This window comes from Felis catus, chromosome D1 (genome assembly GCF_018350175.1).
Source record: "Felis catus isolate Fca126 chromosome D1, F.catus_Fca126_mat1.0, whole genome shotgun sequence".
In the NCBI taxonomy this organism is placed as follows: Eukaryota; Metazoa; Chordata; class Mammalia; order Carnivora; family Felidae; genus Felis; species Felis catus.
This window is the reverse complement of record NC_058377.1, coordinates 46,936,744-46,963,460: the sequence shown is the minus strand read 5'-3', so window position 1 is coordinate 46,963,460 and position 26,717 is coordinate 46,936,744. Positions and strand designations below refer to the sequence as shown.

General features: G+C 40.9%; 2 protein-coding genes across 8 annotated transcripts in view; one reads left to right on the top strand and one right to left on the bottom strand.

The window, feature by feature from the left end:
* SYTL2 (synaptotagmin like 2) overlaps positions 1-26,717 on the bottom strand; it is a 155,449-nt gene that overhangs the window by 122,596 nt on the left and 6,136 nt on the right. For 2 of the 5 annotated variants that reach the window (XM_045038658.1, XM_019811683.3), the window contains exons 4-7: positions 18,633-18,728; positions 17,276-17,335; positions 14,101-14,157; positions 12,685-12,882 (exon numbers count right to left, since the gene is read on the bottom strand). The gene's annotated coding sequence lies outside the window, so the exon portion shown is untranslated. Of the gene's footprint in view, positions 1-12,684; positions 12,886-14,100; positions 14,158-17,275; positions 17,336-18,632; positions 18,729-26,717 lie in introns of all 5 variants that reach the window. The other 3 variants (XM_019811685.3, XM_019811686.3, XM_019811682.3) reach the window with 3 other exon arrangements.
* Positions 11,262-26,717, top strand: part of CCDC83 (coiled-coil domain containing 83) — a 68,120-nt gene continuing 52,664 nt past the window's right edge. The window contains exons 1-2 of one of the 3 annotated variants that reach the window (XM_023239363.2): positions 11,262-11,290; positions 24,665-24,752. The gene's annotated coding sequence lies outside the window, so the exon portion shown is untranslated. The remainder of the gene's footprint in view (positions 11,291-24,664; positions 24,753-26,717) is intronic. The other 2 variants (XM_023239361.2, XM_023239362.2) reach the window with 2 other exon arrangements.

The following is a 26,717-nucleotide window of genomic DNA, read 5'->3' as shown; positions in this document are numbered from 1 at the left end:
TTCTAAATAATTTGCAAAAACTGAATATCTTTTTAACTTTTGGAAGTACAAAACTCTGGCCTTGAATCAAATCATATTAGCAATCTCTCCACAGTCTTTAATAATGCCTTGCCTTTCTACTGGGCTTTGTATTTTTCAAAGCTCTTCCACTTTAATTATCTTGTTTGATCTTCACATCAACCCTATGATGTAGGAAGGGCAACTATTATTAGTATCTGCATTTTACAGATGAAGATAGAAAGGGCTTGAGAGGACCCAGGCCAAATGGCAAACTAGTGACAAAGTCAAGGATCTACTATACCAGCGAGAGTTCTGATATTCATGAAAATTGGGCATCATTATTTATGACCTTTATGGGCAGTAATCTCACACAGACATGTCTTAATTCATATTCATGTGTATATACTCTCGCACAGACTTCCTTTTATAAAGTAAAGAAGAACCTTGGTAGTGACCATCTCGCTCAGATATGTAATAATTATAATTTATTTCTTCAGTGGCTTTCATCTGTGTCTATCAACATGCATTCCAACACTAATATTCTTTTTTTTTAATTTTTTTATTACGTTTCTTTATTTTTGAAAGGCAGAGAGAGACAGAGCATGAGTGGAGGAGGGGCAGAGAGAGATGGAGACACAGAATCCGAAGCAGGCTCCAGGCTCTGAGCTGTCAGCCCAGAGTCCGACGCGGGGTTCGAACCCGAACCGTAAGATCATGACCTGAGCCGAAGTCGGATACTCAACCGACTGAGCCACCCAGGCGCCCCTCAACACTAATATTCTTTAAAAAAAAAACCTCTAGGTTTACTCAGTCAGTATTTTAGGACAAATTTTCTTATTTTAATGTTTAAAGAAAGAACAAATGTTACTTCAAAAAAACATAAGACCTCTGTTTATATGAGATTCCTAGAATGGTCCAATACAAAGAGACAGAAGAGTGTTTAGCAGGAACTGGGGGAGGGGTTGCTGGAGTTAATGGGTAGTTACTGGGTACAGAGTTTCACTGTGGGATGTTGAAAAAGTCCTGGAGATGGATGATGGTGATGGCTGCAGAACAGCTACTTAATGACACAGAACTGCATATTTAGAAATGAATAAATATTTATTTTAAAAATTAAGCAAATTTTATGTTATGAATATTTTATAACAATAAAACATAGAAGAGGGGCACCTGGGTGGCTCAGACGGCTAAGCGTCCGACTTCAGCTTGGGTCATGATCTCACAGGTCGTGAGTTCGGGCCCCGCACTGGGCTCTGTGCTGATAGCTCAGAGCCTGGAGCCTGCTTCAGATTCAGTGTCTCCCTCTCTCTCTGCCCCTCCCCCACCCATACTCTGTCTCTGTCTCTCAAAAATAAATAAATGTTAAAAATTTTTTTAAAGGGTAGAAGACCACCTAGTTTTATTAATATGAGATTCCCTGTAGTAGAAGGCTACTTATAATGTAATTCATGACCTTTTTTGTTTTGTCTTTTTGAAATTTACTTCACCTTCACACCTTTGCTGTGGCAGAAAAGATACTGATCTGTAGGGAGTCATACCAACCTTTTGTAAAAAAATCCAAAATGGGTTGGGGCGCCTGGGTGGCTCAGTCGGTTAAGTGTCTGACTTCTGCTCAGGTCATGATCTCACAGTTTGTGGGTTTGGGTCCCATGTCGGGCTCTGTGCTGACAGCCCAGAGCCTGGAGCCTGCTTCAGATTCTGTGTCTTGCTCTACCTCTGCCCATTCCCTGCTCACACTCTGTCTCTTTCTCAAAAATAAACAAACATTAAAAAAGTTTTTTAAAAAATCCAAAATGGGGTTGAGATAGGGGGTGATAAGGTAAATCCTAGTAGAGTACTAGAGCTCCTATTAACCAAGTGCCTCCTACCTGCCAGTATTGACTACATGCTTTTTCCTATTATTTCATGTAATTGTGAGAGCAGCTATGGGTAACAGATGAGAAACTGAGTTATATGAAGGTTAGGTTACTTGCCCAGGGCCACACAACCAAACATCTTCCCAAAGGGCTGACAAAACTCTGGAGCTGACTTCCCAGGAGGTAGTAGAATCTCCCTTCAAGTTGCAGTGATCTGGGTTATGCAGTTGGACTAAAGCAGGAAAATTTCCTCAAGTATTCCTTCAAATTCTACTTCCTCTGTGCTGTAATTACTGTTGCCTTCTCTCTACAGAATTTTGTGTCCTATGTGACTAGACCTGTGCTGTCCAAAATGGTAGCCACTAGCCATATGTGGCTATTGAACACTAGAAATGTGGCTAGTCTAGGGGTGCCTGCCCAGGTAGCTCAGTCAGTAAAGCATCTGACTCTTGGTTTGGGCCCAGGTCACAATCTCACCATCATGAGATTGAGCCCCACATCGGGCTCTGCACTAGGCATGGAGCCTGCTTAAGATCCTCTCTCTCTCCCTCTCCCTATGCCCTTCCCTGGCACATGCATGCACGCTGTCTCGTTTTCTCAAAAAAAAAAAAAAAAGTATTGAAAAAAATGCTTAAGAGAAATGTGGCTAGTCTGGATTGAGATGTACTCTGAGTGTAAAACACGCACTTAAAAAAAAAAGTAAAATACCTCATCAACAATTTTTGTATTGATTACATGTTGAAAGATAATATTTTGGACATACTGAATTAAGTACAGTATATTATCAAAATTAGTTTTATCTAGGGGTACCTGGGTGGTTGATTATCCAACTTTGGCTCAGGTCATGATCTCCTTCCAGGGTTCAAGCCTTACGTTGGGCTTTGTGCTGACAGCTCAGAGCCTGCTTCAGATTCTCTGTCTCCCTCCCTCTTGGCCCCTCCACAGCTCACACTCTCTTTGTCTCAAAAATAAATAAACATTTTAAAAAAATGTTTTAATTAGGGGAGACTGGGTGGTTCAGTCAGTTGAGTGACCGACTTCAGCTCAGGTCATGATCTCACAGTCTGTGAGTTTGAGCCCTGCGTCGGGCTCTGTACTGACAGCTCAGAGCCTGGAGCCTGCTTTGGATTCTGATTCTCTCTCTCTCTCTCTGCCCCTCCTCTGCTCATGCTCTGTCTCTCTCTCTTTCTCAAAAATAAATAAACATTAAAAAAATTTTTTTTTAATTTTAAAAATGTTTTAATTAGTTTCATCTGTTTCTTTTTACTTTTTTCAGTGCAGCTACTAGAAAATTTTAAATTAAATATGTAGCTCTCATTATTCTACTGGATAAGTCTGTTCAAGGTTGCCTGGGTCACTTTCTCTACCTCACTTTCCCCCTTGAAAGAAGGGGCATATTACTTTTGAGTTATTACATACAGAATAGGAGACACATATTGATAGAACTTGCCTTTCTGTTCATTACTTTGCTTTCAAAGCACAATAATTACAAAATGTTGTCATTACTACTGCCTGGCATTTTTATCCCCTATTCCTTTTCAAGTACAGAGGAATCTTGATTAATCATACACTTCAAGAATGGAATGTCTGGGGGCGCCTGGGTGGCTCAGTCGGTTGAGCGTCCGGCTTCAGCTCAGGTAATGATCTCACGGTCCGTGAGTTCGAGCCCCGCGTTGGGCTCTGTGCTGACCGCTCAGAGCCTGGGGCCTGTTTCGGATTCTGTGTCTCCCTCTCTCTCTGACCCTCCCCTGTTCATGCTCTGTCTCTGTCTCAAAAATAAATAAACATTAAAAAAACAATTAAAAAAAAAAAAAGAATGGAATGTCTGGTAAAAATAAAACACAATCTTGTTCTATCCCTTGTTTATTCAGTTATTCATTCATGTATTCATTTCATATTACAAATATTTATTGAATGACACATTATGTACATGATATACGGCTATGAGAAATTCAGAGATGAACCAGATAATGTCTGCTGTTGATGCTCTTTCAAAAAGATATTAGTTTATTTCCTGGTTTTTAATAGTGAACATCTCAGGCAGCATGACATAATGAAAAAGCCCTGGCCCAGGGGACATAAAACCCAAGATCTAGTCCTGCTTTTATGAGTTATGTGAAATGAGCAGGTCTTTTTAGATCTAACTCATCTACAAAATTAAAAAGGATAAAACTATCCACTTTGCCAATTGCAAAAATAAAATTATAGAAATGATAATCTACAAATTGCTATTTCTTATTTATTAAAAGACATTGTAGTAGAAGTCAGAATATTTGGCTTCCCTTCTGGACCCAACTAACAAAATGCTCTGTGGCTTTAACCTCTCAGGACTTGGTGTCCTTACCTCTAAAATTAAGAGGTAAGGGGCACCTGCCTGGCTCAGTCAGAAAAGCATGTGACTCTTGATCTCAGGGTCATGAGTTCAAGTCCCACATTGGGTGTAGAGATTACTAAAAAATGGTAAATAATCTTAAAAAATAAAGTTATGAGATTAGACTGCATATATTGCAAGATCTCTTCCAGCCCAAAATTTCAGGTTTTAGGAGTTTGTGATTTTTGAAGTAATCATTCCCTGCAGATCAGCATTTCAATTTACTAGAGTCATAATTATATCAGTTTTCTAGCCATAGATCTTAAAAGACCTGAATGTATGAAACAGAAGCTTCTCTGGAAATTGTGCTTATTTACTTGCAGAAGAATCTCTGCATTAGCTTATTTTACAGGGCATTTTACCATCTGCATCTTTTTTATTATTATTTTTTAAATATTTATTTAGTTTTGAGAGACAGAGAAAGAACATGAGTGGGGGAGGAGCAGAGAGAGAGGGAGACAGAGAATCTGAATCAGGCTCCAGGCTCCGAGCTGTCAGCACAGAGCCCAACATAGGGCTCCAACTCACGGACAGTGAGATCACGACCTGAGCCAAAGTTGGATGCTTAACCAACTGAGCCACCCAGGTGCCCCTGCCCTCTGCATCTTTAAAAACCAAACAGAAGAGAAAAAATTGTCAAGAAATAAAAACAACAATTTCCGTTATCTATTGGTATGTAGCAAACCACTCTAAAACAGTGGTTAAAACAACAATTTCTTATTTTTCATGATTCTCTGGGTTGGGTGGTTCTGCTGCTACTCACTCTACTCACTCACTGATGACGGTTTCTTATGCTGCTGCATTCAGCTGAGTGCTCAGCTGAGGCTGGAATATCGAAGGTGGCAGCTCATTCTCCAGGGCTGCCCTCCACATGGCCTCTCCTCATTCAGTAATAAGCCCAAACTTCTTACATGGCAGCTGAAGCCCAAGCATTACAAGAGGCAAGCCCCAATGTGTAAATATTTGCATCAAGCTGGCTAACCATCCTTTGCCCAAAGCAAGTTTTGTGGCTAAGTCCAGAGTCAACATGGGGGAGCCTGAGGATCCTGGAAGCATGTTTCATTGAGGACCACCAGTGTGATAGTCTACCACCACCACTTCCATCCAACTGAGTTCTAACTAATAGAGATCTTACTCCTGTTTCTCGTATGCATGCGTATATCATTCCATTCTTATGTGCTTTGTGCATACTTCCCTTACTGAATATGTCACGCTCCACTTTTTTTTTTAAGTTTATTTATTTACTTTGAGAGAGACAGTGCACGAACAGGGGAGGAGCAGAGAAAGAAGGAAAGAGAACGAATCCAAAGCAGGCTCTGCACTGTCAGCATGGAGTGCCATGCTGGGCTGGAACTCATGAACCATGACATCATGACCAAAATCAAGAGCCAGACACTTAACTGAGTGAGCCACCCAGATGCCCCTATCATACTCCACTTTAATTACCAGTTTATATTTCAATTTTCCGTCACCGAAATCGAATACTTGTGAATAAGGGAAGAGAAAGCATCTTAGCCTTTCTGAATGTTGAGCATCTATCACAGCTCCACATAGGAGGCATTTAATCAGTAACAGACTTGAATGACACAGACCTAAAATCTTTGAAACTTCACCCAGTGCCAAAGGTAGAGCATCTCATTTCAGACTACACCAGGGCAAGGATTCTTAACCTAGGCTCCTTATTTTCACTAACTTCTATCTGCAATTTATCATCTCTTTCAATTATAAATGTAAGCAACAACCACAGTAGTGTTATCGGTAGGTGAGTGAGTTTACCACCAATGGAAACCCCAAGTGTTTCATATCACAATACAGATGACTTGTAAATACTGTAAATATTACAATTTTTACAATATTTTTTAAAATAATTTGAACAATCCATTTTAATATAATTAGTTTTCTTTGGAGTCCTAGGTATTTTACTTTATTCAATTTAGAAATATTTTCTGAGGAGTACAGGGTCTTCACCATGCTGCCCAGGCCACCTGTTACAAAGAAAAGGTGAAGAACCCCTAACCAGACATTTAATAGTCAGACAATGGGAGATATTTCATACCCTTAGGAAGACCCCCTCTTCCTCACCTCTAGAGCCATATCAACATTACCTTGTTCATAAAGCATATTCTCAAACTCTACCATAGACCTTCTAAATCAGAAAATCTGGGGGTGGAGCCCAGTAATCTGTTTCTACAAGCCTTGTAGGTAATTCTGATGAAGACTAGAATTTGAGAACCATTGAACCAGGGAAAACAGGAGTGAACTGACACTGAACCGTATACAAGGGTAGCTGGAGACCATTTAATGAATCAATGAGGATAGATAAATATTGACATATATCTCCTACTTCCTCAGCACTGGGGAAAGGACTATAGGAAAATGCTTTATATATTCATTTCAGGGATTATAGTGTAGATATACAGATATATTTTAAAAACTTTAGTCTCTACATTTAAGATTAGTACACTTTATGTATATTACATGTCAATTTTAAAAATAGCTACACAGAAGTGTGTAATACATAATCCCTGCCTTTGAGGAACTTTCCATTCATTTTAGGAGTCTATTTATTCAATCATTTCTTGAGGACCAGATAGTGTGCTAGATGGTTATGGATATAACAGTGAAATGAGCCAGGCATGAAATCTGTCTTCATGAAGTATACATTCTAGTGGAAGAATCAGAAAAATAAAACAGTGGTAATGTCCATCACAATTATGAATAATATGTAGCACCAAATAATTACCGTATTTCACTGATCCTAAGACAAACTTTTTTACAGCTTAATCTTCCTGAAATAAGGATGTGTCTTACATTCTGTGGGTGCCAGTTTTATTAGAAGGTTTTTCTAACGGTACATAAAATAATGGTGCATCTTCAGTTGATGGCTTCATAGATTTTGTGAAATTTGATAAATTCTACACTATTGAGTATCACAGGAGTTCAGGGATATGGAGATCTATAAGCATTCCAAGAGTCAAAAGGCCTTCAAGGGTAAGGTGATACCTGAGCCAGGTTGAAGAAAAAGTAGGATTTTTAAGAGGGGAAGAAGAACAGGAGCATCTAGAGGTGAAACACCCAAAGGGAAGGAGAAACTGACTGAGAGGCACAGGCCTGGGTGGGACAGAGCAGGAGGTGTTAGGAACCAAGGGAGCTGAGTGACTAATAACTTGAAATCAGATTATAAAAGCCTTAGAAAATTTAGCAAATGATGCAGTTAAAAAATAAGGAGCAATGAAAGATCTCTGAGCAGAAGAATGAAAGGTTAAGTCCAAACTGATATTTGGAATGGACTCAGCATCAGGGGATTTTATATATATATATGTCATGATATATATATATATATATATATATATATATATATACATATATATATATATATATTATTTATTTATTTCCAATTTTTGGTCACCACTGTTTGAGAAGGAAGGAGACATACTGACTTAGTACTCAGAGGCTATGAGCTCCTGGAACAGCCATGGCAAATACAATAGTACTATATACACATGAGCATGTGGCAGAGACGAATGAACCAACACCCACCCACTCCCTCAGACCTGGTGGGAGAGCACACCCACTGAGTGTTATTGCTTTCCAGTTGCCAGACCCGAATGACTGTGCTAGATCACAATAGGCACCAGAGCCAGGCATACCGGCACTGGGCTGCTGACCATTGCCCCCTCCCCACTTGGGCCTCATGGAGAGAGCCCACTGTTCAAAGACTCGTCTTCTTTTTGAACAAGTCTCACTGTCACCCCAAATTCATCATTTAATCCTCACCACATCCATGTGAGGTAGGTGTTACCATTCTCATTTTACAAGTAAGGAAACCAGGGACTGGAGGTGAAGCGATTTGCTATTAGTAAATAGCAGAGTTGAGATTCACACCCTCTTCTGTCTCCTCTCAAAGTCTGCTCTTTGAACTTGTATTCTCTATGAGTCTCAGCCCTAATCAGACTGCCAGATCAATGGTTTCCTTTTGAGCCCCCCCCCCATCCCTCCCCCCACAGTTACAGAGTCTGGAATTAGCACTAAGATAGCCCGGGTTTGGTGTGCACCCATGTGTCCACCAAATTAGGCTTGTCCTTAACCCTTTATTAGGGACATGCTTGCCTTTCTGTAAGACTGGAACTTACCTAAACTCTTTGCACTTTAGTTACTCTGCCACACAGAGAGCCCACCCTGAATCCCTGACTTCTTCACCTTCTCCTGCCAGTCTCTTCTGCCCAATTGTGGTCCTGATCCAAACTAGATAAATTCTGCACCCCCAACCTCGTTGGCCTGCCTGGTTCTGAGCAATACCCCTATGTGAAAATTGCTGCTGCTATGCCCCAATCCCTGAGATCCAACTTGTCATTTGGCCAGTGGGTGTCTAAGGCTCCAACCTAGAAACTAGAGCTAGGCTCAGATTGAGGTAGAGCTGGCCCATAGCTTGGGATGTAGAGGTAAGAAGGAATCTAGGGAGAGAAAGTAGGAAGGATGGCAAGGAGCAGAACCAACACCCAGGCCCCAAAGCATCAATCCAAAGGAACCAGGCAGAGAGGGGCAACCAGCCAAAAGGGAAGAAGGCTATAACCAGAGCCAACATTAAGGAGCAAGTGGGTGGAGAAGGGAGGACAGAGGTGAAAGAGGCGCTAACTTCCCAAGCACTTGAATGTAGGGCAGGTCTTCTTACAGGATCTGTAAGTACAGCGAGATTGGGCAGGGTCACTAAGCTGGTCCAGACCTGGAACTGACTTCCTTCTGGCTCTAAGCCCTCGAGAACTATCAGGGATTGCTGGCTGGGTGCTCTGATCGCCATCCAGTCTAACCCCAGCATCCTCCCTCGCTCCACCCACATTCATTCATTTACTTATTCAATTAACAAACATTTAAGCTCCATGCAGGTGGAAATGTTGTCTATCTTCTTCATCACTTTTTAAAGTTTATTTAGTTTGAGAGAGAGAGAAAGAGAGAGAGTGTGCATGTGCTTGTGCACACACACATGCTTGAGCACAAGTAGGGGAGGGGCAGAGAAAGAGAAAGAATCCCTAGCAGGCTCAAAGCCCAGTGAGGAGCCTATTCAGAGCTCAGTCTCACGACTGTGAGATCACGACTTGAGCCAAAATCAAGAGGCAGATACCTAACTGACTGAGCCACCCAGGCACCCCTCCTCTTCACCATTTGAAGGCCTAAAATCCAGAACAATTTTTGGCACATAGTAAGCACTAGATATATGTTAGTCAAATGACTGAATAACTGCTGAATGATCAGAAAATATTTAGTGTCCTAGAGTATACTCCAAATTGTGGCAGTAACCTTAAGTAGAATTCCAAGCACATGTTGTCTGCTGGTATTCACCAATAAGAAAATAGGCTATAAGCTGGCAGCATGCATAGTTTTTAATCAGACATATCCTATACTAAGATCATTTAAAATTTTCTGACAAGAAATGGCATGCAGATTTTAGAGAAGGTAAAAATACACTTAAGTCAGGTTTTAGAACATTAAAATTTTATTTTTTCTTTTTATTAAATTTCCAAACTAATCTTTGGTCAATATTATCAATGCTACTAAGCATTTGCCAGTGGTTTCAAAAGAATTTGCAACAAAGAATGCCTGAACATTGCTAATAATTACACAGTCAACATCATAGGTTAAAAATGATGGCATTTGATCACAAAATTTCCTTTGGAGTCCCCAAAGGAAAATATTGATGCAAAGGTTTGAGATTTTACTTTGGATTACTTCTTAGGGCACTAGATCAAATAACACTCAAAAGTTTTCAAGATGCATGTAAACTCTTCATGCTGACTACAGGATGCTGTGGTTAGTTAGGCTGAAGCTCTCTGTCTGCCATCTGAATACTCAGAGTAAACAAAAAAGGACTCTGGGACTTGCACAGAAAGCATGGTAAACCCTGAGGGGGATTTGAACTTTGAATTAAAGGAAACCGCAAGCCACCACACTGTTGACCGTGAACATGTTTACATTTTATATGACTGGGGGCAAGGGCAGATGGAGTTTGGATGACTTACAGAGATGCTGCCTGAGGTGTGGTTAAAGTTGTCTCACAGTGTCAGGAAGAGGACCCAGCTACACGCAGTCAGAGGGTCAGAAGGTCCATGACAAACTTGAGCTTGGGTCGGGCAGGAATTGCCATCTGCTGGGTATGCGGGTGGAGGGAAGGAATACTTAAACAAGTAACAGATGTCACTTAAAATGATATAGGGCCTACAGAAGAAGATTGCCTAAAGTCTGGTTTATGATCATCAAAAGTGTCAGTCTGAGCATGGAATGGTTTACAAAATTCTGGTAGAGATTTTTCACCTAAAGTCATAGTGTCTTGGGGTAGAATGGATTACATTGAGTAACAGTGAAAATGTTGCTTTGGTCAGTGAAAACTGTCAATGACACATTTCAATTCCTAATTCTTGCTAAATTCTGCCACTCTAAGTAAGATGAAACAGTTGAAGCAATAGCAAATACTTCCCTTCCCCCTGCACTGGGTAATTACATGGGAGTAAATGAGCCAATAAGAAGTAAGCTCCTTGCTTAAAGTTGGCCCTAAGAAGGGCAGGTGGGGAGGGAGTGGGGAAGCCTAGGAGAAATCAAAGCTATGATGACAGGCCAGGACTTCTGTGATCTATGTAACATCCATCCTATGCAGACAACTCCCCAGACTCTACCCCACTCTTTATGCTGTCCCCAGAGCCTCAGCAGAGCCTGGCAGAGCAGAGACTGTGTTTGGGATGAGTCAAATCATGAGCTCTACTAGCTGCCACATCCATCCCTAGGGAAAGGATGCCTGGCCCATTAGGAATATCGCCCTGGGCTTAAGAGGTCGGAGAATGAAGTTTGCATAAATTAGTGCCACTTCCTTCTTTCTCCACTGTGCCTATTATGTAGCTTATTTACTTTAGGAAGTGCCTGATGCCTGGTGTGAAACTTCAAAGAATCATGAGGGGTGAGTTATAGAGGAAAGCAAACATTCTAGTTCCTAGAAGCTATTTTGCAACATGGAATGATGTTTTGTTTCCAGGCAACTGGACTATCTGTAGCAGAATCCCAACTAAGAGATGGACAGGTAAGGAGGGACTAGAAAGAGCTGGATACAGGATCACTAGCCAAGCTGGAGGGGGAGGGAGGGAGGGGCGGGAAGGGGTTGAAGCAGGGCTCAGCTTAAGTAAGCCAGAATGCCAGAAACTAAAGTGTTAGGCAAGGAAACTGAAGCAAAGGCCCAACTGTATGGATTCTGGCAACATAAGAGCATTAAGGAAGAGATGCTTGAGATATCCCAGAAAGTATGAAGGCTCAGAGCCAGAGATGTGAGCTGGAATCTGGGCTGTCATTTCCCATCAGCACAACTTTGACAAGCTTCTTAACTTCTTTAAGGCTCAGTTTCCTCATGTAGAATACAGGAATAATACTAATCCAATAGGGATGTTGTGAGAATTAAGCTTTATAAAGTATATAGGTCCCAAATATATAGGCTTAAAAAAATTTTTTTAATGTTTTATTTATTTTTGAAGAAGAGAGAGACAGAGCATGAGCGGGGGAAGAGCAGAGAGATAGCGAGACACAAAATCCAAAGAAGGCTCCAGGCTCTGAGCTGTCAGCACAGAGCCCAACACGGGGCTCGAACCCACAAACTGTGAGACCTGAGCCAAAGTCAGACGCTCAACTGACTGAGTCACCCAAGTGTCCCTCAAACATATAGGCTTCTAAACTATTAGTTTGTCAGCTCCTTGAAAGCAAAGAAGGGATCTTATCAGTGCAGCAATGACCATGAAGACACAGAAAGCGTTTAATACATGTTTGCTAATAAATGGGGAAAAAATTGCATTACAGACCCTATCTCCAGGTGAAGTTGAAGTTGATAGTCTACACAGTCTCATGTTACTACTCAAAGTGAAGTTCATGAACCATTAATATGATTTGGGAACTTCTTAAGAGATGCAGGATCCCACCCCACCCCAGACCCAAATATCAGAATATGACCTGATCCCCAGGTGATCTGTCTGCATGTTAAACTTCGAGAAGCACTGCTCAGTCACGATTGACTGAATGAGGAGGCCTGAGTCTCCTGGTGGACGGCTTCTGGTGGCTCTATCTGGGAGGGGATGGGAATGGCAGGAGCTCTCAGGGAATATCCAAACTGATTCCTTAAATTGTGACCATGGTCTCTCAGGATATGAGCAGATGGCCAGACTGCTCTGCATTAGAGGAGCTGGGACCCCAATCTGGCCAGGCAGGGATAGCATACTGATTCCATAGATGTGTGAGCAAAGGATGAGTTTCAGAGCCTCAGCCTGGACTCAAAGGCAATATCTACAGGTCAAGGAGGCAAGAAGCCAAGTCCAGGGGACTCAGGTGAGGGTGAATGATAAGCTAAAATGAGTTATGCTGCTCTGGAGCACCAAAGTCTAGAGAATAAGAGTTTGGAAGAAAAAGAAAGCAGACGATTCAACCAGTACTTACGGTGCCACTTATGAGTAAGACAGGGAGTGAGTTCTCATTTTAGGAGAGGTTGGTCCTCATTCTCAGGCTCACATTCTTTCCCGTGTAGGTAGATGTGTCTTTACAGCTGTGTGGGTGTAGTCTGAGGGGGACTCAGCATTACAACGCACTTGTTCCTTGTGAAGCCAGATAAAAGGCTTGCTGGAAGGTTCCTCTGTCCTGCTGACATAAAGAGACATCAGTCAAGCTGGGAAAGTAGAAATTTCAGGGACTGTTTTTGAAAGTTCTGTAAAAAAAAAAATGAACAGAAAGTCCCAGAACTTTTGCCCACACCATAATCCTATATTTTCAGTAAAGAATGGGCCACTCCTCTAGAGGCAATATGTCCACACCCCTAGGAACCCAGATAGCATTCTCTCAGGGGGCACAGCACAGGTGCCAGAGCTGGAGGGGACTTGGTAGTTTTCAATCATTTTTAAATCATGGAACTCTATTTCCTAACACTGTTGGACGCTCAACACTTGAACTGGATATTAGTGAATCTACTCTTACTGAAGAGAAACTGAGGACCAGAGCCATTCTCTTCCACCCCCTACACTCCAAGGCCCTCTGAGGCTCCTAGGTAGAACCCCCTTGTTTCCCAAAGGCAGTTTGAGAAGCATTTCTCTATACCAGTCCTACTGATGAATGAGGAAGATGAGGCCCATGCAGACAAGATCTTCCTTGACCTGGCACAGGCTCATCTCACTACCCAAGTGACTCTCTACAGTTTGGCCATTGTGGACTTTCTTCAGTCCTCAGAACATGCCATGCTCTCCTCTTCTGGGCCTTTCTACATGCTATTCTCTCTGCTTGAAACACTCTGCTCCTCTCCATGCCTCCTTGTCTTCCCACCCCACTCCTGCCTGCTGGACTCCTCAGTAACCTCTGGATCTCAACAAAGGCCTATTTGCTCTGTTCAAAGGCCTATTTGCAACTGAGGCACAGTTGCCAGCTCAAAGGTGTGAGATTGCTGACTGCCCCTCCACCCAAATATGGGGTGATTGTGAAAAAATCCTTGTCCAGTCCACGTTGATTCCTTCTCAGGGAGTTCTGACTGGTGTACAACAATGTGAGGTGAAGATCCAAGTAATGGGGAAAATGTGAAGGAAATGCAAAGTGAGACACACTTAGAAGATGTTGGTAGGTCCATGTGACAGCGGCCTTCAAAGTGGTCATACAGAGTTATTGGCAGATATCTGTTTCTTATAATGACAGTTTTCAGAGATCATCCTGACCTGCTACCCTGAGAGTTTGGAACACAAAAGGTCTTAAATATGACTACCTTCTAACCCCAGTAACTATATTTGACATTACTAGTAGATAATCTTGCAAAAGTTCCACAAGAAATTATTGAAGACTTCACCAATGACAAAATACAGACACAAAACATGCTACCTGGTATATCTCAGGCATTTCTGTGGTGGATGCATGAATCTCTCCTGAAACACCCATCTGATAATAAATAAATAAATAAATAAACAAACAAACAAACAAACAAATAAATCTGAAGTAATGTTGCACTAAAATTGTTCTAAACATGCAAGGAACTACAAATGCTAAGTCAACATATTCCAAAATTGGCTCACCCCATTAGTATGTGGGCAGTAAATTGTTAAAAAAAAAAAACTAATTATCTTTTTAGATAGTATTACCCCAAACATTATTTTTACAAGCTTTGTAGAGTAAGTCAACAGGTTAAGTCAAGTCTCTGCTTAAGCTTCATTTTATTTAAAGTGACACTTCCTGGTAAACAGGTTTTAATTAAAAAGGAAAATTACATTTGCATCCCTGGAAGATAAAGGAGAAACTACAGACTATTTCACTATCTACACTCTCTGTTTCTACTTATCTTTGGCACCAGTTACAAAGGAAAACTACCTGGAAGGATAATTTCTCCCACAAAAATCCCTTCCAATTAGACAGGACTTAGCAACTTATAAAGTATATTTATATACGTGATTTCATTTGATCCTGTCAACGGCCCTGAATGGCACATATAACAAGAATTAGAGTAGGGGCGCCTGGGTGGCTCAGTCGGCTAAGCGTCCGACTTCAGCTCAGGTCACGATCTCACGGCCAGTGAGTTCAAGCCCCGCATCGGGCTCTGTGCTGACAGCTCAGAGCCTGGAGCCTGTTTCGGATTCTGTGTTTCCCTCTCTCTCTGACCCACCCCATTCACGCTCTATCTCTCTCTGTCTCAAAAATAAATAAACGTTAAAAAAAATTAAAAAAAAAAAAAGAATTAGAGTTAACTTCATATCATAAATGAGGATGCCATGGGTGCTACGTGACTTGCTCATGGTCACCCTGATGGTAGGCAATCAGCCAGGCTTTGAATACAAGGTCTGTGATCACAGCTCTATCTCAGAGCTATCGTCATCAGGTAAACTGTGGTTAAGTCAGCCTGATGTCTTAGATCATATTATAGAGGGCCCGGGAAGGGTCTTCAAGTTGCTGTGGTTCTCAAACTATACCTCTTAGAACCCCAAAGGTCCCTAGTGATGCTTAGGAAGCCACCATAGGGAACATGAGAAGACCAGATACTGGGCTAATATCCCAATCAAGGATCTCTGTTTTCATGTCTCATATACTGATGTTTCAAGTAAAATTTCTTTGGAAGAAAGTATTCCACTGCTAAAAAAAAAAAAAAAAAAAAAAAAAATTGAAACTCCAGTATACTAGTCCAAACTTGTCATTTTACATATTGGAAAAGATCCATAAAGATCACATAATTTGTCCATTTTCACACCCAACTTAGATTGGAAACCACACCCAGTCGATGACCCTGTGATTGGGATAAGAGTTAAGTCTCTCAGTACAGTGTTTTGTCTCCATCTGAAGTTCCCCAACCTGAGTGTGTATCAGGATCGCCTACAGGGCTTGTCACAGATTTCTGGGTCCCGTGTCCAGAGGTTCTGATTTAATAGGGCTGGGGTGGAGCCTGGGAATTTGCATTCTCAACAGATTCCAAATGACACTAATGCTGTTGGACCACCAGTCTACAGAGTACAAAACAACTGAAAAGTCTATTGAATTGACCAACAAATTGTGCATTTCCTCAATTTTATTTCACTCTGGAAAAGCAGTAAAGGAAAATTTCTCCTTCAGAATTTATAAACCCATGGCTTTAACCATGTCGGTATACATCCTCAACACCTAGTGTTGATATGCTATCACATCAAGATCCCAAACCCTCCATGTAGCAGATAACATTGAAGTCCCAGCTCATACTCCCTCATCCAACCTCTGAGTTCACTGGCATCTACAGTGGGCAGTTTCCATGCACACAGCCAGCTTTCTATCTCAATGGATGGCATATCGTTGGTGTCTCTGAGGACTTTCTTTAGCCAACAAGAGCTTGCTTACTCCGTGTGTGTGTGTGTGTGTGTGTGTGTGTGTGTGTAATTAATGTCCCCATTTTCCAGGGCACCCTTCAAACAATGAAGACATGAATCTGCAGATAAACACTCCAGGTTCCCTATCTCTTGGTGGGATCATTTTTTTTAAGTTTATTTATTTTGAGAGGCGGGGGAGGGGTGTAGGCAGAAAGAGGGAGAGAGAGAAACCCAAGCAAGCTCCCACCATCAGTGCAGAGCCTGACATGGGGCTCACTCTCATGAACCATGAGATCATGACCTGAGCTGAAATCAAGAATCTGACGCTTAACTGAGCCACCCAGATGCCCCTCGATGGAATAATTTTGAAGCTTGTTCAAATGACTCCTCAGAGGGTCCCCAGTGAGATTGTGCCCCAGTTTCACACAGCAGTAACTCACTTATTCATCACCCTTTGTTGGCATTTCTCCCTTTCTATCCACCTTCCCCACTCCCTCACTTGTGCTTCCTGAGATCACTTCCTAAATAAACTACCTGCATTCCACATTCTTGTTTCAGGGTCTGCTTTTGGGAAAAAACAAACCAAGACACTCTATCTCATAAGTTGTTCACCAAATTCACAGAAGCATCACCTCCCAGCTGACTCACACCTGTTCTTGCTCACCTTTCATATCTCTGCCTTGGGGTTTTATCCACAGGTCTTCCAATAACACCATTAACACCAACTTAGGGTGCACAAGATGGGTGTTAAATAAGTGAAACAACAATTGTTGCTGCCCTAACAGCAGCAGAAATAGAGACTGTTGAATGTGTGAATATGATTCACTGACTGTACACTTAAGTAGTCACTCTTCAAAAAGAGGCCCAAGTTCATCAGTTATATTTGTGAAGGATGCCAGCTTTAAAAAAAATTGGCATTGGGGCACCTGAGTGGTTCAGTTGGTTAAGTGTCTGACTTCGACCTAGGTCATGATTTCGCTATTCCCAAGTTCAAGCCCCACGTCAGGCTCTGTACTGACAGCTCAGAGCCTGAAGCCTGCTTCAGATTCTGTGTCTCCCTCTGTCTCTCTGCCCCTCCCCGACTCACACTCTGTCTCTCAAAAATAAACAAACATTATGCATATTTTTCAGGGCATCACTATAAATATAAATATTTTTAAAGCTATCAATTCTGAAATAGAGAGAAGTTTCCTTTTGTACTGTTAAAGCAAGATTAACTTTCAGCTAATATTTACATTTGAGGAGTGGAGGTTCAGCAGTGAAGGCATTGACGTTTGTCCAACTGTAGTGCAAATCTCAATGAAAAAAGAAAAAAAAGAACTATGTGAGAAGCAATTAAATTGTCCTCAAATTGAAGCCAAAGAATAGATACAGATCCTTTGGTTAAAAAAACAATTAAATGAATCAAACTTCATCCTAAATAATAGAGCTATTACATGTATTTCGTTCCACTTGTTGTTGATGGCTTAATTTTTTTCTTTATTGAAAAAATAGTCTTATTGTGGGATAACTGACATATAATGAACTGTACATATTTAAAGTGTACAACTTAATAAATTTTGACATATGTATGCACCCAGGAAACCACTATGTGCACTTATTTTTTAAAGCAATATTCTCAAGTTTAAGTCTATATTATTTTAAAATCCAATTTCTGGAATAATGCATTAATTATCATATTGATGCAGTGATTCCTTGTGGGCTAAAAGCTCTTTAAATTACTCCCTATTTCAAATGGCTATATATGAGTATGCTCAAAAAACTGGTTGGCCCAATTCCCAAGAACTTAGACATAGCTGGCAAATAATTATAAAAGCTACCACTCATTAAGGATCTGTCATTGCCAGGGGCTATTTTGTAGCTCTTTAAATATATCATTTGTAACCCTCACAACAATTCCATGATGTAAATGTTACTAATGCTATTTTACAAGTGAGCAACTGAGACTTAGAGACATTTAAGGGGTACAACATGACAGAGCTTGGAACTAGATTCCCTCCATTATATAATATTCCCAAAAATGTTAATTTGCTTTTTATAAAGTTTATTTATTTTGAGAGTGAGAGCACAAGCATGAGCAGGGGAGTAGCAGAGAGAGGGAGAGAGAGAATCCCAAGCAGACTCCACCCTGACAGCATGGAGCCCGATGCAGGACACAATTCCATGACTGTGAGATAATGACCTAAGCTGAAATTTAGACTCAGATGTTTAACCGACTGAGCCACTCGGGTGTCCCTTATTTCTTATTTATTGAACAAATATGCCCTGAACCCTAAGTTAATGTTGAAGATACAGCAGTGAAAGTGATTGATACGAAATTTCTTCAGTGATGAAGAAATTTACTATTTCAATGAAATACAGTTGCACAAATAATTGATTACAATTGCTATTAATGCCTACGGGAGAAGTACAAGGTGCTGTAAGAGCATGAAAGGGGACCTGATCTAGTTTGGGGGCAGGCAGTCAGAGGAGGCATTCATAAGGAAGTAGTCCTTAAGGCTAAGACCCAACAAATGAGTGGATCTATAATTTTTTAAGTAGGAGAGGTGACATAATCAGATTTGCAAGACTATTTAAGGGAAAGCCACTTACCTGGTAGCAGGCAGTACAGGAGGAAAAATGTCTTCCTTGAGAATTGCAAACTGCAAGCTCAACCCTCGGGCGGTGTTGGAACCAGAATCTACATGCCTATGTAACACAAGAAAACCTCATCACACCTAAATATTGTTCAGAGTGGTTCTTGGTTAGTTAATGCTCTCAGGCATTTAGGTTAGTAAAAGCAAACTTCCAGGGACAAAAACCAACTTTCAGAAAGTTCACACATAGTAAGGTTTCCATGGACATGAACTCACAATCAAAACACCATGAAACAAGCTGCCATGAGCAAGTGTTAGCATAAACAATAAAGTATACCAGAATTAGAACTGCAAAGACTGCAGATATTATTAGAATTATCAGATTGAGAATATAAAATAAGTTTGTTTGATACATTTAAAGAAATAAGAATATCAAAAGTACAACTAAGAAGCAAGATATTTTAAAACTGATCAAATATATTTGAAAAAGAACAACACAGAACAACTTAAAATTTTATGTGTAGATAGATAGCATTAACCCTTTATCTCTTAAATATGTTGCACGTATTTTCCTCCAGATTTGTTGTTTCTGTTTTAACTGAATTTGTGGTGATACTTGTCACACATTCCTGAATTTTTTATTCTTTGGAGGTCAAATCTGTGTATCTTTTGCCTTTAAGGCTTTTGCAGTTTGTCTCTTGCTTAGAACGGCTTTTTGTACTTCAAGGTTATTTGAAGAATCTTTATTTTTTAATGTTCATTAATTCACTTTAATCTGTATTTTATATTAACACAAGAGTCAAATGTTGTTTTTAATAGACTGCATTTGGAAATTCCAGCACTGTTTATTAAATAGAACTTTCTTTCTAACTAATTTGAAATAACACTTTTAACATAAACTAATTTCTTGTTCTAGTCAATAACAATTTAGTTCTCTTAAAACTTCTGACCTCACTTACTCCCTCCCCCATCGTCCAAATTTTGGGATAAATCATCAGTTGACTACTTATATAACAAAAAAGTATGCAAATATTATACACTGATGAAGAAGGTAATTACTACAATTATGTTTCCTTTCTTGAACAACTTTTTTTTTTCCAGGAGTTAACAATCACCTGGTTATTTTGAGTTGCACAGTTTCCTATGAATCTATTCAAATGCTTGATTGGACCTGTCAAACACCTATTGTTATTAATTTCCAGACACTAAAATATATCAAATAATCTTTTTGTTCCACTTTTTTTTTTCCCCCTGGCAATATCCCCCTCAAACTCTCAAGTTTTCCTACTCCATCTGGGCTAATTACTTTCTAGGCCTACAGCACAGCTGTCAGCTAGAATTTCCTTTAGTGCTTTCCTACGCTGGATCCTTCAAATGTCAGTATGTGGAGGTGTTTTCTCTTTAGAGAAACAGCCTCCAGTTTCCTGCCTGGGGGGACATATGCCTGATGGCTCTTTGGAAGAAGGGTCTTTGTGGGAGTAGATCTGAGAAAGAAGGCTGAGGGTACCTCTGTTTATTACTTGAATTTTCCCAGAATCAGCATGTTTCAGTCTCCTGCCATTAACCCAACCCCACCACACCCCTATATGTCTTGTGTCCCTGAGTCTGTCTGGGTCTCTCTGGCTCATTGTCTCCAGAGAACATACTTCCTATCACCTGTGGAGGGTAGTTTCCCTGACTTCAAGGGATAGGGAAGACGCTTTGGCTTTAATATCTGCATAAAAACTTCAACCAATCCCTGCACCTCACTCACCTTTGGTGTACCTGGTACCACCTCAAGTTCTGCATCCTCTATGGGCTCTCAATAGTAGCCTCCTCTGCTCTCAGTTACATTTTGCTCCTCCACTCATTTTCCACCTTTCAAAATTTGCTCACATCTCCTTTCTAATTTTATCAGTCTTTGTGGATTTACACTCCCTCCAACTCTACCCCACCCCACCTCTTCCTATTTAGTCATGTTTCAGTAGGAGGAGACAAAGTCAACTATGTTTAACTGGAAGTCTCTCAACTTCATAGTGCCATATATGTATGTATAGATAGCACTATGAGGTATATAAAACCCCATCCTCAATGAAACAATCACTGATCTGCTTTCCATCACAATAGATTCATTTGCATTTTCGAGAGTTTTATGTAAGTACAATCATACATATGTATTCTTATTTGTCTGGATTCATCTCTGGATAGATTTGACCTTTATTCAATTCTTAAAAACCAGCTTTATTGAGGCATAATTTAGATACAAAGTCACTAATTTTATTTACTTTTAATTTATTTAATGCTTATTTTTGAGAGAGAGAGAGAGAGAGCACACAGGGGAGGGGCAGAGAGAGAGGGGACTCAGAATCTGAAGCAAGCTCCAGGCTCTGAGCTGTCAGCACAGAGCCCTACATGAGGCTTGAACCCACAAACTGAGAGATCATCACCTGAGCTGAAGTCAGACACTTAACTGACTGACCCACCCAGGTGTCCCCAAAGTCATCAATTTTAAATATAGAGCTTGAGAAGTTTTGATACATGAATATCATCATGTAATCACCACTACAGTCAAGATGCAGAACATGTGAAAAGGAATATTTAAATATTTGCTTAAACTTAAGCAAAGTTTTAAGGGAAACAATTTCTTAGTTTCAGAGAAAGTCATGTGCTGTATGCACGCAACATTCAGGCATCATTCCATGGACACACAAAAATCAGTGCCATTTCACCTCCCTTTTCAAGTTACACAGTTGTGAAAACTTGCATTCTTGATTATTTACAGGGAACCTTTGTGATGACTTATAACTTTTTTTTTTTTAACAAATACCCCTTTGGTGTCTTAGGAAATAACTTCAAAGATTAACAGAAGAGGCCTTGTAAGGGAGTTCGATTAAAACCTAAACTGTATTTGCATACTGTATATACTTTGATTCATTCACTGCTGTGATTCCTCTGTCTCCACCCAGGCTACTGGCCCCATAAGAAAGTGTCACACAGCTCACCAGTGTCTGTTCAGCCATGTTGTCTCAGTGCTCTTTGTTCCTATCTTGTGTCCCAGCCTCCAGTCTCTCCCCATTCCACTCCCACCTAGGCATCACTGTTCATTAATCTTTCTGAAGTCTTGCTTTTATGGCAGGGCACCTTCCACACTTCCCAGTGCTCACGGGAGTAGCTCTGAGTTCCGTAATGCTGCCTTCAACTTCGTGTGCTCCACCTTATTTATGTTCAAACTGTGGGCAGCTGGGAGCCATTTCCAGAGAGTCATGTGGCTGAGCCCGGTTGTTGTTGTGCAGGGTGGGCTGTGTGTGTTTTATCCTTTCCAAACCCAGCGCAACATGTGGAATGGCCTGGGTCTAGAAAAAAGGTGTTAGGATTTGTTGCAAAAGGATAAAAATTTACACCTTAAGCTTTATTTAAAAAGCATAGTAAAGCTTTTAATCAGCTACTGTAAAGAGAGTTCAGTAATTTATGTGAATATAGAGATTTAGGTGTCACAATAACTTAGAGGTTTTATGCTCCATGTGTAATTTATTTGTCAGATACAGAGCATGACATGCCTTACTTACTTTCTGGTTTTTTTTTTAAGATTTTTTTTAAGTTTATTTTTTTTTTGAGAGAGAGAGAGCAGGGGAGGGGAAGAAAGAGAAGGAGAAAGAATCCCAAGCAGGCTCCACACTGCCAGTGCAGAGCCCGACATGGGACTTGAACTCACAAACCATGAGATCATGACCCGAGCCAAAACCAAGAGCCGGACACTTAACTGACTGAGCCACCCAGGTGCCCCCTGGGTTACTTTCTGAAAAGGATCATCATTTATTTATTTATCCAAACATTCATTAAATATCTCTTGAGCAACTATTACTTGTCAGGCTCTGTGCTAGGCATTGGCAATACATTTGTGAAGCAGAGAGATATTGTCTATAGCCTTACAGAGCTAACACATTGGCTGAATGAGTCATTATAAGGATAAGCAGAGCTACGGATGGAAAGTAAACTGGGGGCTGTGGAGGCCACTACTGCCCTGCTCATATCCCCTCAGCACTCACCAGGCAAGCCAAAGGCTTCTTCCTGCAAAAGACTCTCTGGCTGAGTAAGGCTTCTCTGGCCCACAGCAGGCAGGAGCATGCTCGGCCCTAGTATGGTGCAGGCCGTCAGTGCCAAGGAATCAGTGCCCTCAGGAGCAGTCCTCAACCCATGGTGAATAAGACTTGAGAGTTAACTACGCAGCTCCCTCACCCTCTGGGTGTTCTATACTATCTAAGCCTGGGCTGCCATAACAAAATGCCATAGACTGCGTGGCTTAGACAACGGAAATGTATTTTCTCACAGTTCTGGAGGCTGGATGGCTGAGATCAGGGTGCCAGCATGGGTGGTTTCTGGTGAAACCTCTCTTCCTGGCTTGTGGATGACCACTTTATCACTGTGTGTTCACGTGACCTCTTCTTTGTGTGCTCTCTCACAAAGAGAAAGAAAGACCTCAGGGGAGCTCCCTAGTGTTACTTCTTAGAAATACGCTAATGCTACTGCATCAAGGCCCCACCCTTATGATCTCATTATAGGCCCTCCTTAATTTTTAATTATCTCCTTATTGTCCCTATCTCCAAATATAGGCATATTGAGGATGAAGGCTTCAACATATGGATTTGGGAGAACACAATTCAGGCTATGGTGTATACTGTCTCCCAGAGTTTCCCAGTGAGACTGAGCCCCAGTCACCCACCTCCCATGAATCCATTCATTAAGGCACTCTGAATAGCCTTCTTTTTCTTCCTTCCTCATTCCTCTATCTTCCTACCACAGCTTCCTGAGATTACCCCCCACATAAACCACTTGCACTCAAATCCTAGTCTCAGGATTTGTTTTGGAGGGAACCCCACCAATGACTGGAGCATATATCAGGGAACCAGACTTATGCCTAGTGTGCCTGGATCTTAGAAAGTCTTACTGGCTGTGCCAGGTGGGAAGCCATTTAAAGTCTTAAGCCAAAGGACCGAATCTCTGGTAGCATGTGGAGAAAAGATTCAAAGAGGTAAGAAGCTGATTCAGGGCAACTAACAGGGAAGTTATTTCTTCAGTCAAGCCAGAAGAAGATTGTGATCAGTACTAGGGAGGAAGCAGTGAAGACAGAGCCTGACACGATGCCTAGTCCATAGTAACTGCTCAACAAATATTTTTGGATGAAAATTAATGAATAGGTTCAATGTACCAAATCACTAGATAGACTGTCAGAACTTGAAGACTCGTTTCATTTGGGATTTGAGGAAAAGGAAAGAGTCAAGTCTTCAGGCTTGAACGGCTAGGTGAATGCTGACACTATTTACTCAATATGGATCACAGCTTTGAGGATCAGCAAGTTGGAGGGGTAAGAGATAATGTGTTTGGGGCATGATGTGCCTGTGAGACATCTAATTGATGCTGAGTAGGCAGCTGGGTACACAGGTTTGGAGCTGGGTTAGAGATGTATATTTGGGTACCACCAGATTTAGCTGCAAATTGCATGGAGCAAGCCCTCTCCAACCACATGGGAAATGTGACCCAGAAGAGCTCCACGTTTTCCTATTTTCTGGAATTCTCTCTAAAATAACATTTCAGAAGGAGTATGAGGGAGAACTAATATCCATTGAATACCTACTATAGGCCAAGAATTGCACTAGGTGTTTAATCTTCAGAACAGCCCTGAGAGGTATGAAATATTATCTCCATTTACAGATGAGGAAATTAAGGTACAGAAAGGAGGTCATTTATCCAAGTTCACAGCTGGTCAGCAGTTTCAGAAAAACTCTAGACTGTTCTAGTCCAAATTTCATGTTTAAAATAAGAATCAACAAAACATGGTTCTGTATCCTATGACTCTTAGTCTCACCAGACTTCACAATGTGCAATTCCCAAAGTCAGGTGCATTCAGTAGTAGAGTCTTTCGATTCCAGGGACCAAAGGTTATTCTCTCTGCAGCCCTCTGTTCAGCTCCTCATCCCTCATTTGAACAACTCTCTTTCCAAGTGGTCCCCCTGCTGGTGACCCTACTGTGGTAAAGCCCCAACTGAAGTCTCTCAATTTCTGTCTCCACAGATTTGCTTTCTCTGGACATATCATTTAAATGGAAGCATATAATGTGGTCTTTTGCAATGATGTTCTCAGCCAGTGTGCTGAATAAAAGGTAAAATATTTAGTATTTCCTCAACACCATATGTAACATAGAGAGTAACCCAAAACCTCATTATTTTTTTTAATTTTTTTTTAATGTTCATTCATTTTTGAAAGACAGAGAGAGACACCACAAGCAGGGGTGGGGCAGAGAGAGAGGGGGACACAGAATCTGAAGCAGGCACCAGGCTCTGAGCTGTCAGCACAGAGCCCAACGTGGGGCTCGAACTCATGAACTGCAAGATCATGATCTGAGCCAAAGTCAGATGCTCAACCAACTGAGCCACCCAGGTGCCCCTTTTTATTTAAAAATATAGCACATGGGGCACCTGGGTGGCGCAGTCGGTTAAGCGTCCGACTTCAGCCAGGTCACGATCTCGCGGTCCGTGAGTTCGAGCCCCGCGTCAGGCTCTGGGCTGATGGCTCGGAGCCTGGAGCCTGTTTCCGATTCTGTGTCTCCCTCTCTCTCTGCCCCTCCCCCGTTCATGCTCTGTCTCTCTCTGTCCCAAAAATAAAAATAAAAACGTTGAAAAAAAATTTAAAAATATAGCACATCATCTTGGATTTGCTAATACTGATACACAGTAGTGCAAACATTTTTTTTATAGATCTGCATTAAACTTATACATTTATTTGGAAAGATTAATACTGATATTATCCAATGTTATATATTTTCTATTCCTGGTATGATCCAGTCTGTTAAGTCAAAAGTTTTGAGAACTTTAAGAAAACTATTATTTAGGGTTTTAACACATACTATCTGTATCAAACTCTTTTTTCTGGTGATATTTTTATATGGCACATTTTGCCACAGTCTATTCTCTCTCTCTCTTTTTTTTAATGTTTGTTTATGTATTTTGAGAGAGTGTGAGACAGGCACAGAGATAGGGGCAGAGAGAGAAAGAGAGTGAGAGCAAGAGCGAGAGAGAGAGAGGATCCCAAGCAGGCTCCATGATGTCAGTGCAGAGCCTCATGTGATCATGACATGAGCCAAAATAAAAAGTCAGACACTTAACTGACTGAGCCACCCAGGTGCCCCCACAGTCTATTCTAAATCATTGTTTCTAACAGACAGGGAAGCTATTGAATTGCATGTTCAAATTTTGGAAAACAGTATGGAGGTTCTTCAAAAGATTAAAAATAGAACTACCACATGATCTAGCAATCCCATTTTGGAATATTTACCCAAAAGAATTGAAATCAGGATGTCAAAGAGGTTATCTACACTCCCATGTTCACTGCAGCATCATCCATAATAACCAAAATATTGAAACAACCTAAATGTCCCTTGATGGATGAATAGAGAAAGAAAACATGGTATAGGGGTGCCTGGGTGGCTCAGTCAGTTAAGCGTCCGACTTCGGCTCAGGTCATGATCTCATGGTCCGTGAGTTCAAGCCCCACGTCAGGCTCTGTGCTGACAGCTCAGAGCCTGGAGCCTGTTTCAGATTCTGTGTCTCCCTCTCTCTGACCCTCCCCCATTCATGCTCTGTCTCTCTCTGTCCCAAAAATAAATACACGTTAAAAAAATTTTTTTTAAATAATAATAAATAAATATTTAAAAAATTAAATTAAATTATAAAGAAAACATGGTATATTCATACAATGGAATATTATTTAGCTTTAGAAAAAGAAAAAAAATCCTGCCACTTGCAACAATAGCCTGCAGGACATTATGCTGAGTGAAATAGGTCAGACACAGAAGGATAAATACTGCATGAATACACTTATATGAGGGATCTAAAATAGTCAAACTCATAGAAGCAGAGAGTAGATTGGTGCTTGCCAGCTCTTTGGAGAGGGAAAATGGGTAATTGCGGTTCAAAAGGTATAAAGTTTCAGTTATGTCAGATGCATAAATTGGAGAGATCTGCTACTAAATACAGCACCTATGGTTAACAACAATATACAGTTAAAATTTTGTGAGAGAGTAGATCTTATGTTGTGTTTCTTACCACAGTAAAAAAAAAAAATCAAC